Raw genomic sequence first — 15203 nt, 5'->3', positions numbered from 1 at the left:
AGTTCTTCCACCCAGTTCCTGGCAGTGCCACAGGCTGACCTTTTCGAAATGTTTTCCTCGTTGGTATTTATAACTGGTTTACAAAATGGTGCACTGTCTGTGTGTGTATGTGTGTGTGTGTGTGTGTGGGAGGTCCTTTGTAAAGGTGATGGCTCTCTGTTATTGTTAGAGGGACAACAGCGCTGGTCTTTAAGCAGGGTCAGCTCGCATTAGGCTCACTGTGCGGACAGCGGTACCTTGATGTTGTAACGCCACAGATAATCAGGGAAAATGTGAGGAATATCAGCCATTACCCACCCGCCTCCAGCCACGACACCCTGCCGCTGGAGGAGAACAGCCGCTGACACAGATAGTGGGCGGCCTCTAGGACACTGCCTCTGCTTTCATTTACTTGATTATGGAGGAAAATAGACTGTAGCTTCACTCCCCCTTGAATCTGTGCCAGTATGTTCCTCTATAATCCCCAAGTAAAATGAATTGATAGAATCTGATAAAACAGTTGCTTCACTGTACATACGGTGTAATGTTTATCCCTGGGTTCTTTTTATCTTTTTATAAACGCTACTGGTATTCATGCTCCTGCCTTCCCATCAGACCCCTTTATGTATTAGTCACTAGTCAAATATAAATTCCAGTTTACGTGGATGATGTTGACGCACGCCCAGACATCACCTTCTTTAAAACAACAGATGTGTGTCATGTATCCTTGAGAACCTGAGGCTTATAAGAACATTTCTGATGAGTCATGAATCATTTCATGTCTCTCTTCCTGAAGAGTAGTTGATGCAGATTTACTTCTGCTGCCCCTACCATGGTCAACTTTATTACTAAGAGACAGCCACGATCACAGAATAAGGGATTCAATCATCTCCCCTCGAACAAATCAAGGCTGTTTTGCAGTATAAGTTGAAATTTTGCATTCTTTCTCTTTAATATCCTGTTATCTTTCATGATTATCGGCCAAAAATGAGTAGGAAATGACCCTCTGAATTTCAGAGTTTGCACGAGCCTTGACAATCTTTGAAAGCTTTGTGGATTTGAGAAAAATAAAATGAGGCCTAACAATTTTGAAAATTAATGGATGGCCTTGATTTTTTAATTATAATATAGCACCTGCATTCATCAATATGCCTCAGCTCGTTGGATCTCTCTCCATCCTAGGATCAATACTTCACATCCTGATGGAAACTCTGTGATGGAGATTTGCGTCGATAGAGCAGCAGTTTTTACAATGAATGATTTCACCATGATTTACAGACTTGATTATGAGTAAAAAATTAGGCCTCATGATGTCTAATTTTGACCAATGGCATGTCTAATCCTAAAACATGACAATTTTGAGTCCTTCAATTTCAACAAACAAGTACTTGAAAGTCACTGAAAACTTCAATTTCTCTGAGTGTGGGAACCCTGGAATTGTGTATCTTTCCTGAAGTGTTGTATATAATGAATGAGGATGAAGACATCTACATATACAGTACCATCATAGGCGGCGTTATTAAGAGGCTAGGGGAAGCAAGAGAGGCGGAGCGGGAGGGAGAGGATTGAAGCAGCACACGTTGCCTCCTACGGCCCACACTGACACCTGAAAGTAGCATCAGCAAATGCATTCACCCATGGGTTCTTGAACGTTCTAGTTATGCACACAATGAAATGTGGACAATTTTATTTTTGCTTGTTGTATTTTAATAGCGGCATGTAGACTATATGTGGTCACGCTCGCTTGCCACGTTCATTTAATGTTCATTTTGTTCGTGTTGTTTTTGAAAGCCTACTAGATACTCATCATATATGTTGGAGTGGAAAAGGTTATGATAAAAAGAAAGCCATGCCTTCACTCGGCATGACCAGGTTAGCATTAACAGTTAAACTCAAGCATTGGAAAATGAACAATGGATAACCGTAGCCAATCTTAAGCACTTATTACTCTGTGATTATTTTCCATTCACTATTATAGCGTAATGTGTTGGTAAAATAAAAAAGGCTATAAAAAAAAGTCTGTGTTTAAGAGGCTTTATCTCACAGTAAAGGCCCATTCACATCTAGAACGATAACTATAAAGATAACTATAACTATAAAAAGATTTCAGTTGTTATAAGTAGTAAATGGAATGTCTGTGTTCACACTACAACTACAACTATAAAAACACACCAGTACTATTTGACAAAGACCATCGCCTCTAAAAATGTTGAAAAGAAACGTGACATACCGGTCGGGGTCAGAAGAGCTCTTGGGATTAGCGGTAAGGCGCGTTTACTGACCTGGAAGCTAGTTAAATCGCTAACTTTTGCTAGCTAACAAAATAGCATCATGTCTTGGCCAACCTGACCGCAAATGTGCTATCATCCTATGTTTTTAGTATGACCGGGAGGTAACAACATGTGTCCCTCCAGTAGCCTGTTGAAACTGTTTAGCCACAGTGAAGTTACAGGTGTTTCTCTCAACATGGGCTACAGGAGACTTCAGTTCAGTTCAGTTTTATTCACAAATCAGTTAAAATACAAGTACAATCATATGAGACATAATGGAGATATGTGAAATGGGACACCCTGATAAGCTATCTGAAGCTTGAGAATAGGGGCCAAGACACTAAGCAGATAGTATTTAAAATATATGTTTACTAACATGTCTAGATTTGAAAAAGTGCATGTATTATACAGTAACACTTACAACCTACAAAACACCTAAGACTAACCTAAGACCCTAAAAAGTACTACTAAATGGTCCTAAGACATTTATTCCATCAGTCTAAACACTGATTAAATAGGTAAGATACAATAAGTAGAGACATATGGCAAGTGGAAATAACAGTACAATTTGAATGGATTTCGGAAGTAGAGTAACTAGTTTAGAAGTCCCCAGCCGTTCAGGGTATTCAAGCTTAAACATATTTTAGCAGCAACAGCTGCCTTAAGCTCTTTTTGAAAACAGACACAGATAATGACATTTTTATAGTGTTATCAAGCTCATTCCACACCTGTGGACCTCTGCAAACCACACTAAAGCTCGTACATTTAAGTTTACGTTTCTTACCCTTTATAAGATGCTTTTTTCTAGTCTTATATGTATGCGAGGGAAGGTAAGTCGGAATAAGGTCACAAAGTCTGTCGTTGAGCATATATACAACATTATACATTATACAAGCATTGTGAAAGATATTACATTCAGTAAGCTTCAGAAGACTGTAGCTGTGGAAAAGAGGGTCAGTGGGAGCATTTACCTTGGACCATGATATGGCACGTATAACTTTCTTCTGTAAAATCTGTAGTTTCTCAAGATAACTAGGAAAAGTATTGCACCATATAACATTACAGTAATTTATATGAGGCTCAAATAAAGACTGATATAAGGTTAGAAGTGCTTCAAGTGGAAGAAAAATTCTCAACTTGAAAAATAAACCAACATATTTGGACAATTTTTTCGTCAATTCATCAATATGGCCCTTAAAGTTTAGAAATGCATCAATATGAACCCCCAGGAATTTGGTGGACTTCACTCTCTCAATAACCCGACCGTTTATTTTGATACAAACATGTTCAACATTATTTCGATTTCTATTGGAGCGAAAAACAATGAAGTTTGTCTTGCTTATATTTAAGGATCATTTATTGCATTTAAACCATGTATCCACCTTAACCAGTTCCTCATTTAGATTATTTTGCAGATCATTTAGATTTTTGTGTGATAAGAATAAATTTGTATCATCAGCAAATAATACTTTATGTAGAATGCTAGAGGAATTCACAAAATCATTTATATACAGAATGAAGAGGAGCGGCCCTAAAATGGATCCCTGGGGGACCCCATATTTGATGGTTTTACTTTGAGATTTGTGACCATTTACATAAACATATTGCTTCCTCCCATACATATAGCTTCTGAACCAACTGAGCGCTGTGCCTCTGATACCATAATGTTGTAGTTTGTTTAGAAGAATTTCAAAGTCAATAGTGTCAAATGCTTTTGATAAATCAAGGAAAATTCCAGTGCCGCAGTCGCCTTTATCAATAGCGTCATTGATTTTTTCGATGAGATCAAGAATCGCCATACAAGTGGTGCTCTTTTTTCTAAAGCCATACTGTGATGGAACAAGAATATTTGATTTATCGAAGTAATCACTAAGTCTACTATACACAATTTTCTCCAATACTTTGGAGAGAGTAGGCAATATAGATATAGGTCGGTAGTTGTGCATATCATTTTTATCACCAGACTTAAAGACTGGTAAAATTCTAGCAATCTTTGTCATTTTAGGCACAACCCCACAAAGTAGAGAGAGATTGCTAGAGTAAACAACTGGCTCCACAATTTCATTCACAATAGCTTTAAGAATTTTGCTACAGATTTAATCTGCGCCAGCTGTATGGGAACTTTGGCATTTCTGGCATTGTGTTTGATTTTGGTGTCAGGAAGCACAGTGTTTTTGTGACCCTGGCTGAGGACTTCGTTGAGCACCTTCCAGGATTGGAAGTACTGAGAAGCTTTAATAAGCTCGGTGTAGTGTCTTCACTTACTCATTCGTATTACATGTGTGAGTTTATTTCTGTATTTTGTATATGATTCTTTATTTGCATCGCTTGGATTTTTAATATAGCGCTTATAAAGTTTGTTCTTTTTATTGATGGATTTTAAGATACCCCTAGTAAGCCATAATTTCTGATCTGCAGCACCACGTTTAATGATCTTTTCAGGTATGGTGCGATCAATGGAGTCAGTTATTTCATTAAGTAGAACATTATATGCGGTGTCTGGATCTTTACAGTTATAGACTGAGTCCCACGTTTTGGCTCGCAGGTTTTCGCATAGTTGTTGCAAGGTTTTTTCATTCAGAACTTTAACTTTTGTTCTAGGACGTGGGTCATCAATCTTTTTAGCAAGATCAATGAATAATACAATAGGAAAATGGTCTGTAATGTCCGAAAGTATTACACCTGAATCAATACAAGCATTTTGACTATTTGTAATGATGTTATCAATGATTGACTTGCTGGATTTCGTTACTCTAGTAAATGTATTTATGGTGGGGAAAAAGGATGAAGAATATAGAGTGTTAATAAAATCGTTTTTAACATTATCCTCTTTAGAAATATCAATATTAAAATCCCCAAGAATAAAACAATTTTTATTATTTTTATTTATGCAATATAAGAGTTCATCCAGTTTAATCTTGAAAGTGTCAAAGTCAGAGTCTGGGGGTCGATAAATCACTCCAACAATGAGGTTTTTACCATTGTTTACATTTATCTCAATAAATAGAGAATCTGAGTGACCATCTTCAAGGATGAGGTCATCACAAATATTTACGGAGTGTCCTGAATCTACATATAGACACACTCCACCACCTGGTCTGCCAAGTCTATTTCTGTTATATAATTTGTAACCATCAAGGTTAAGAATATCCACATATGATCTATCATTAAGCCAGGTTTCACTGCAGCCAATTACATCAAAACTACGGCCTATACTGGCCAAAAGGGAGACTAGATCATCGTGATGCTTATTCAGACTTCTAGTGTTAAGATGTAGCAACGAATAGTCATTTTTGTTATTTATATGTTTCAGCTGGTCAGGTGTAAAACGCTTACAATTTAGCTTCCCACCGATGTTAACGCAATGCTGTTCAAATACTTCATAATTTCCATTACAGCTTATATCATCAAGGCCCATACAAAGTGTGATGGTGATATAGTGTCGAGTGACTAATGTAAAAATGAACTAAGACCATACTAAAAAACCTCATATCTAAAGATCCTAACTTGATTCTTTGATCCACAGTAGATGTGGTGTTCAGAGTCACCTACTGGTAAAGAAATTAATAGCTTCACTTAGTGGCCATTAGCTCTCATATAAACAAAGCAAAATGTCATGAAAGCGCCGTAAAAGAACATTATTAAAATAAAAGTAAAATAAAAGCACGTCGGTAAAGCAATCATGCTCCATTTTTTCTCTGAATATTCGGCGCCGATATTGTTATAGTGTGAACACTTGAGCAACAGCATATCCCCAGCTAACACGTGACGAACCAGCAGCATAATCTATTCAGACTTTTTAGTCATTTCACGATTTACCATCTGAAGACGTTGTCATTACGTTCTGTGGTGGTAACATTATTACCTCCGCTCCCCCGCCTCAGATTACCTGCATACGACATTGTAATTACGTGCTCCGACGGTCGGTTTAATGACCCACTGACGATCGTCAGTCGGTCATTAAATTACCAGTCGACGAGGTATGTCAACTATCAAGTATGAGCAACCCCAATGAGGAAAAAGGTGCATTTTGTAGGCTTATTGCAATAAGCCTGTGTTAGCTTCTTTATCGTGTGTAGAAAGATGAAGACAATCTTAATTTCTGCAAACTGACCAACTGTTACAATCTGAGAGAAAATAACAGTTATGTGTATATTATATATATATATATAGATATACATATATATGTATATCTATATATATATATATACATACTGTATATATACACACACTTAATATAACTTATAATATACTTATAGTCTACATATATGTATAAATATACTTAAAATAAATTCTATTAAAATATTTCTAGGTTTAGGGACTATGTTCATTAGTATAGCTGGTTCTAATGCAATGTAAAAAGAAACATGCTCACATTCTCAAGTATCTAGTAAAATGTACAATATTAAAAAATGTATTTCATTTGAAATATAAATAACAGTGATATTACTTCAAAATATGAGAGATTTTAACCATTTTCATTAGACAAATATGATGCACAAATTTTAATGGCTATAATTTTGGAACATCCAATGTAACATACTTGAAAACATCTGTTAACTGCTTTAAGAACGTACTATTGACTCTTGTTCTAAAGGTGCACTGTTAAATAAAGGCTAAGAACACGTCTTTTCCCCCAAAAAAGATGACATGTTTCCTCCTTCAATCTAAATCAAGGTAATTTTTCTTTATTTTTTCAAACTGATGGAGAGGAGGGTGAAGCCTAGTGGTATTGGCTGATGGAGAGGAGATAGAAGCCTGGTGTTACTGGCTGATAGAGAGGAGAGAGAAGCCTGGTGTTACTGGCTGATGGAGAGGAGAGCGAAGCCTGGTGTTACTGGCTGGTGGAGAGGAGACAGAAGCCTGGTGTTACTGGCTGATGGAGAGGAGAGAGAAGCCTGGTGTTACTGGCTGGTGGAGAGGAGAGAGAAGCCTGGTGTTACTGGCTGGTGGAGAGGAGAGAGAAGCCTGGTGTTACTGGCTGATAGAGAGGATGGTGAAGCCTGGTGGTATTGGCTGATGGAGAGAAAAGGAGAGTGGAGCCTGGTGTTACTGGCTGATGCAGAGGAAAGAGAAGCCTGGTGTTACTGGCTGATGGAGAGGAAAGGAGAGTGGAGTGTGGTGTTACTGGCTGATGGAGAGGAGAGAGAAGCCTGGTGTTACTGGCTGATGGAGAGGAGAGAGAAGCCTGGTGTTACTGGCTGATGGAGAGGAGAGAGAAGCCTGGTGTTACTGGCTGATGGAGAGGAGAGAGAAGCCTGGTGTTACTGGCTGATGGAGGGGAGAGAGAAGCCTGGTGTTACTGGCTGATGGAGAGGAGAGAGAAGCCTGGTGTTACTGGCTGATGGAGAGGAGAGAGAAGCCTGGTGTTACTGGCTGATGGAGAGGAGAGAGAAGCCTGGTGTTACTGGCTGATGGAGGGGAGAGAGAAGCCTGGTGTTACTGGCTGATGGAGAGGAGAGAGAAGCCTGGTGTTACTGGCTGATGGAGAGGAAAGGAGAGTGGAGCGTGGTGTTTTTGGCTGATGGAGAGGAGGGTGAAGCCTGGTGGTATTGGCTGATGGAGAGGAGAGGAGAGTGGAGCCTGGTGTTACTGGCTGATGGAGAGGAGAGTGGAGCCTGGTGTTACTGGCTGATGGAGAGGAGAGGAGAGAGAAGCCTGGTGGTATTGGCTGGTAGAGAGGAGTGTGGAGCCTGGTGTTACTGGCTGGTGGAGAGGAGAGAGAAGCCTGAGCTAATAGGACGGCTGACAGTGCTGGCATGGAACAGCACACTCAACATATCAGAAAACTAATTGTATCAACAATTATAGACTACAGGGACGCCTGACTCTGCTAGCTTCAGACAGCTTGCTCAGCAGATCAGAAACCGAACTGTATCAGCAAACAATAATGCCAAGACCTGAGAACAGTGTATCACAACTCAACCCGGCTACCATATCTAGGCTATACTATCATATGTTACATAACTCTAAAAACGTATTTACATCTAAAATCTTATCGCTATCATTTTTTATTTTTTATTTTTTTTTCTCTATGAAGCACTTTGTAACTTATTGTTTTCAAAGGTGCTATGAAATAAAACTTACTTAATGACTCACCTACTTACTTACTATTTACAGTTAATACAGTAGCCAAAATAGTAGGTCAGAAACCGAATGATATCAACACTTACAGACTACAGGGACGCCTGACTCGGCTACCTTCAGACAGCTTGCTCAGCAGATCAGAAACCAAACTGTATCAACAAACAATTACACCAAGACCTGAGAACAGTGTACCACAACTTATTCCAGCTACCATATCTATACATATTTCTAAAAACGTATTTATGTCTAAAATCGTAGGAGGCTGCAGCTGCTGCTCTGAGCTAATAGGACGGCTGACAGTGCTGGCATGGAACAGCACAATCAATAGATCAGAAAGCGAATTGTATCAACTATTATAGGCTAAAGGGATGGCTGACTCTGCCGGCTTGAGACAGCCAGTTCAGCAGATCAGAAACCGAATTATATCAACAATCAACAATCATACTGAGATCTGAGGACAGTGTATCACTCCGGCTACCAAATCTCTAAGAACCTATTTATGTCTAAAACTATACTATTTACAGTACCTACAGTCAGAGTCTCAGGTGTCTCTTGGGAGGAGGGGGGCTGCTGCTGTTGTCATCGCTGCTAGCCTTCCTCTTCCTCCGACTCTGACGCATCGGCACGTCTCTGGCCCTGGGGAAGGTACAGAAGGGACAGCTAAAGGGACGGCTGACTCTGTTGGCTTGAGACAGCCCACTCAGCAGATCAGAAACCAAATTGTATCAACAAACAATCAAACCTGGGGAAGGTACAGAAGACGGACAGCATCATGTGGCCCTCTGGACTGTAGTCAGTCAGCCTCCACCGACCCTCCAGCTCCCCTCTCACAGAGCAGCAGACTGGGGAGATGACCCTGATGAAACGGCTGCCCGCCACCTTGGAAATAAGACCACATTGGAAATAAGAGTTTTGTGTAATACTTTCATGTGCCATCCTCTGGGTTCAGTGTAAGTCTTTTAACATGTTTGATTATTTTTTTACCCATAATAAATTCAATCAATCACCTCTATAGGGCAGACGTGGTTCCTGGGGTCTGCCGTCAGGGCTGCTGGCTCAACCTTGTCAGGGTGGCTTGGAGTCACAAGGGAGCGAGCAGAAGACCTGGAGGCTGCTGTGGACACCATCACAGCTGCCGATGCTTCCATCACAGGAACTAGGGATGGGACAATATATTGTAATTCAATATATCGCAATGCAAAAATGTGACAATACGCATCGTGGGGCAGAAAAATGTATCACAATATTAGCTATATCTTACTCTGCTGTAGTAATCACAAATGAGAAGACTTGCCCATCACAATTTCACAAGCTCTCTATCAAAAGTATTAGGCTGTTTATTATTTGCACTTTGTAATGACATTTTTAAATTGTTGTTTAGGTTCTAGCAAGCCAATGCCATTGCTAGAAAGATTTGTGGTTCAGAAATAAACATAATTCTGCAGAGTCATACTTTGTTGTCATTGAACTTTTATCCTATTACATCGTTTTGTGGTGTTTCTCCAACCATAGAAATTAGTGGGTGGGCCCACTAATGTCAGGCCGAGTAATGTTGATCACCCGCCCACTAATCCCTGTCAACAATTACACCAAAGTTTGCCGGCTCTGCAGTGTTTGGCCCTTCAGGAAAATCACAGAGTAACTAAGCCCCAAACCCAAATCTGTGGTGAAGCCTGACATCTACGACCCTACCCCTCCATCTACCCTACTTTTCACCATTAGATGTCAGGCTACACCACAGATTTGGGTTTGGGGTTAAGTTACTCTTTAAAAACAGAAAAGTCCACCCAACTGGGAAGCCAGACCACTTTAAACAAACAGCTCAATCTGAGCCGCGGAGCTGACAGGTTGTGCTGTGAAAATGTTGGGAAAGAAGAACTAATGTGTTCAAGTGAATTTAACTTGTAAACAGACAGAAATATCATTGTCATTTCCTCATTATCCATCTTTGAAAGTTAAATTACTATAGTGTAAAGATTGCTACCTAGCATGGCAAGGAGAGTGAAGGAATATGTAGCCATCTGTTGTTTGATTGACTGTAACGTTAGCTAAATAGGTGGCACTGGTGTATCTGAATATGGTGGTGAATATGGTGTTAATCAGAATATAGTCATTTAAAAAGTCTCCTATAGACAGCCATCAGTCTCATAATTTCAGAATGCACCAGCATTTTAGGATCATTTTATAGACAGAATGAAGTCTACTGTTTTGTGAAGCTTATTCGGGAATGGCAACAATATGGAGAGTGTCGACTTGTAACGTGTAATAAGCATATCGTCCCATCCCTACCTAGTGGTGTGTTCTCCATGCCGTCCTGGGATGGATAGACGAAGGGGGAAGTCAGCAGTACTGCTTCGAAGGAACCCTCATGATAAATCCAAGAATAGTCACTGGACTCTCCGGTGACGTGGCGGTGAAGGGTGGCGATCACCTGACCGATGCCAAGGATGTTGTCCATAGTCAGTGTACGGTTCCTAAGGTTGGTCACATACATCAGTACCCCGATGACTCTTCGCGGCCCATGCAGCCCAGCTAAATGGAAAACACGAGTCATGAATTACTTTTATTTAACTGACTACATGCCTTTCTTAAAAACATTAAATAAAAAGTAAAAATAGGAAATTTCATTAGTGATTCAGGAAAAATTAAAGATGTGAAAATATCATATCTAAGCTCAAATATTCAGCACTGTTGAAAAAGAAATCCATGCTCAAGCAACAAAAAGGAGCGATGCAACCTTAAATCCAAAATAGCATGCTGAGAGAGAAAGGCGTAACACTCTCTTGTAGAAAAAAAATGGAAATCTATTTATTTAGTTATAAAAACATGAAGTTTTGGTCACTTGACCCTGTGACTTTCTCTCTCAGCAAGCCCAAATATTCAGTAAGAATTAATTGTTGGATTATTGTCAAACACATGAATAAGTATATGTACATTGAGTAAGATGCTGGGCTATTTCAGAAATGGAAGAATGTGTTTGACAGTGGGACTGAATCGGCAAAGGCTTCCAGAGAAAGCTTAAACAGCTCTATAGTTGAGAGACTTGTATAAATCTACATGCACCTAAATCCACATCACTCTTTGTGATTATCTGCAAAATAAGCAAATTCCGCCTGGGAAAGGTCTTAATTTTATTTCAGCCACACACTATAATGCTTTTGAAACATATATTGACTTTGAAATATTTTTTGTAGACTAAAATAAGACTTCTAAGAGAATTCTTTGGGTCTAATGATGGCTGCCCTAATGAGATACCCACTGAGATGCTCTATACAAATAAAATGTATTATTATTATTATTATGGGTTTTTTTAACATGCCCACAGTTAAGATACTGGGATTTGCCTGGACATGCTTTACTAACAAACTGCACTCCAATGTGAATATCTAAGAATTATAGTGTCAATTAGAAAATTTTGTTTGATATCAAATTTCCCTATGTAACGTTAAAACACTTGAACCAAGATCAAGCCTCTATTTGAATTGTAAAGAGGCACAATTACATAATCTAGCACCAACATCCACCCATTTGCTGCTGTTCATAACAATAAAATAAACGACTCCCAGCGGGAACTGCATGTTTTTACATATCAATTTACTTACTATGTCCTTTGAGACATGCTTGTGATAAAGGGCTATATAAATAAACAAACTTGATTAAACTAAACTAGCAACACATAACACTAGCTAGCCAGAATCCAATTCACAGCCAACTCTAAAGAAACTGCACATTTTCACTGTTTTAAGAAATCGTTTTTAGCTAATATTACGCTAGCTAAACAGTATCAATTAGTTAGCTAACATCAAACCTAAGCCAACGTTAGCTTGCAGTGGTAATTAAAAAAATAATTAATTGATCAACCCTTTGGCTGGTAAAATATCGAGGGGTACAACGGTAAAATAAAAAAAAAACAGTTTGTTTTTCTAAGGCTCAGATTTTAACGAATCGTCTCTGTTGTCATCCAAGTTATGTAACGTTAAGCTAGCTACCGCTAGGTGAGCTGAGGTTAGCTCTGCTAACTTTGACTTGCCTTATTTTGCCGTACCATGTTTTGTCATGTTCTTATTTTTATTTTTTAACCAAACCCACATTTTGAAATTTGGTCGTGTTGTTGAAACAATACGCATTTCCCAGCGAATGTCGCACGTTTAATTGTGTGTCATTTTTGCGGTCAAACAATATGTTTTCCATGTTGTACAAACTTAGCATTAAGCTAGCTTGCCGCCGCGACCCGCGGCTGCACAGTTTATTATGGCCTGTTCCCGGCTGGGTCTCCGGGCGCTAAGCGATAAATTACTGAGTAGTTCTCCAAACTACCTGCATGACCCTGCTCTGAGTCGGGGACGAAACGTGAAACCAGCAGGTACTTCTCACGTTGCAGTGCACTAGCCATTATTTCGACAGTCTCCGACAAAAGCTGAAGTGCAGAATGATAATTCGGAATGTTCGGGTCTGCTTTTATACATGTCCCATCGCCCTGGAGAAGGAACCTTGGAGATGGAACATGAGCCTTCTGTCCATTATGACAGGTGAGGTACACTGAATGTCCAAAATATCAGGGATACTAGTATTTTCATCTAGTACACTGACTAGGTGAATCCAGGTAGAAGCCATTATGCCTTATTGATTTCCCCTATTAAATGATACTAATCACAATAGTATCTTTGTTGCCTATTGCTTGTCTACATTTCATTATAGGCTGATATGATATAATTGCGACAAATTCAAGGTGTTAAGCAGTTAGACTGGGTGTCACAGGGTTATAAAATAATGATGCGTTATGGCTTCGTGGCGCACGGGGCGCATTGGAGACGCCTGTGGCACAGCCACCCTCTACAGCCGCACCCACTGTCTGATACCCCGAGTAAGAAAATGAGAATAAAGAACTTGTCCAGTCCGTTCTTAAGTCTGTAATGCGTTTTTCATTCAAATCAAATGAATGTGAAATGTTGAATGCATGGTTAGGTTCACTCTGTCCAAAAACAAAAGGCACATTTAGGAAACCTCGGCCAGTCGCAGCAGTCTCATTTTCCTCTAATGCCATGTCGGTGTCTCCCTCTTTTTCTAACACTACGTAGGGTTTCCCGTTATGGAGGTGAAGAGGAGAGCTCCGGTGTCCCATTGCGCCGCCAGTGGGACAGGTGTCATATATGTGTTGATAAAAATAACTTGTTTCCTGTCCCATCACTTAAAATTTAATCAAAACTACAGTCATGATAGTGCGCTACCACATAATGTTGTTCGTCGCAGCCATATCTCTATTACAATTACAAAATGGCATGCTCCAGGCTCTACTATTGGGAAACCTGTTGAAAGGAAGGAGACGAGCATGCAGTTGTTGTGGTGTGTTTGGATGGAGCTGTGAGCCGCGGTGTCCAGCGCGTCTCCAGAGTGTCACCGTCCGTCTCCTGTATTCCTGATGATTTGCACTGTAGAAACTTGGAAGCTGCGCGGAATAGCCTACCATGTGTGCACAAAAACACAGAGGTGTGTGTACCTATTTGGCAAGAGCCTGATGCTGGTTGTGCAATATCAAGGTTGAGGTGTGCGTAATTGCGCAACGCTTTGAAAATGCGCACCACATCGTTCAAATTAGAGGCTGCAGGTGGAACGCACATAACTGCCAAGCCGCCTTTGGATGGATATAGCGATTTCATCAACTGAAATATATCCTACAAGCTGTTGGATGACGGATATTGGTAAGAATAACCCCCTAATCTAGCCCAGTACAGACCACAATTACCTTTTACCTTCACATGGTGAGCTGGACACATGCGCAATTTGGTTACTGTTCAACAAATGCGACTATGGTGTATACATGTTCATTATTGCGATTAAGATCGGTGTACTCTTACTGCGATTATGCTTACTGCGATTATGCTTACTTCGATTATGCCTATCAATCGATGGGTGACATGGATTGATGGAGCGCAGTTTGTTATAGTTTATAGTTATCTTTATAGTTGTCTCTAGGTGTGAATGGGCCCCAACAGCCGCAACTTAGGCGCAGCTCATAACACAAACGTTTCTGTCATCCTACTGTGATGCTCTTATTAAACAATAACAAAACAAACATCTCTGACTGGTAAATTTACCTCAGAATAGAGGCCTGAGGTGAGCATTTCTTCTGTGTGAAAAATGAATGGAATTATACTGCGCTATCTCAATTTGGCCATACCAGCGATAATTGTAATAATTTTGATAATTTTGAGCTTAATGCATTGATTCTAATTTTATATTTCATGGCAAGATGTGGCCTTTCCTATTCCATAGTGTCAGTCGAGCTGTTTAGGTGGTTTGCCTAATTTTGTCCTTTTAAAATCCTGGGAGTTTTAGCTTCCCCATGCGTGATACCCTAGCGCCGCCTATGAGTACCATACATAGACATACCTTGTGGTTTTCCATGCCCCTAGACCATTCTGATTCACATATGCAGTAGTATCTCAACTTTTTATTGTCAAAACAAATTTCTGCTGGCTACTGTGCCCATGCAATTTCCTTTCATGCCCAGCCATGGTGCCCACATCCTGTGATAGTTTCATAGTTTCTATAAAACATCATCTGTCCTCCAGTAATTATCAGGTTTTCCTCAGCAGGAATGTGAACTCCAGTCTTTTTTTCAGTAGCCCTTGGTAGCCGCCAGAGACTGCTGCTCTCAGCTGCCCCTCTGGGCCATAATTGAAACCTTATGTGGATCAGGTGGAATTCTGGGCTTTTGGCCTCACCTCAAAATCCCAAAGTGTGTTATTTTCTCTTTCTCTTTTTTTCTTAGTTTCTTTCCTCTAGCCAGAAGCCAGAAGACTCTTACATCAGCCTTCGTTTCCTCTCTCTCTCTCTCTCTCTCTCTCTCTTCCTTTCCCAGAAAGA

Source organism: Centroberyx gerrardi, chromosome 13, assembly GCF_048128805.1.
Source record: "Centroberyx gerrardi isolate f3 chromosome 13, fCenGer3.hap1.cur.20231027, whole genome shotgun sequence".
In the NCBI taxonomy this organism is placed as follows: Eukaryota; Metazoa; Chordata; class Actinopteri; order Beryciformes; family Berycidae; genus Centroberyx; species Centroberyx gerrardi.
This window is presented reverse-complemented; position numbering follows the sequence as displayed.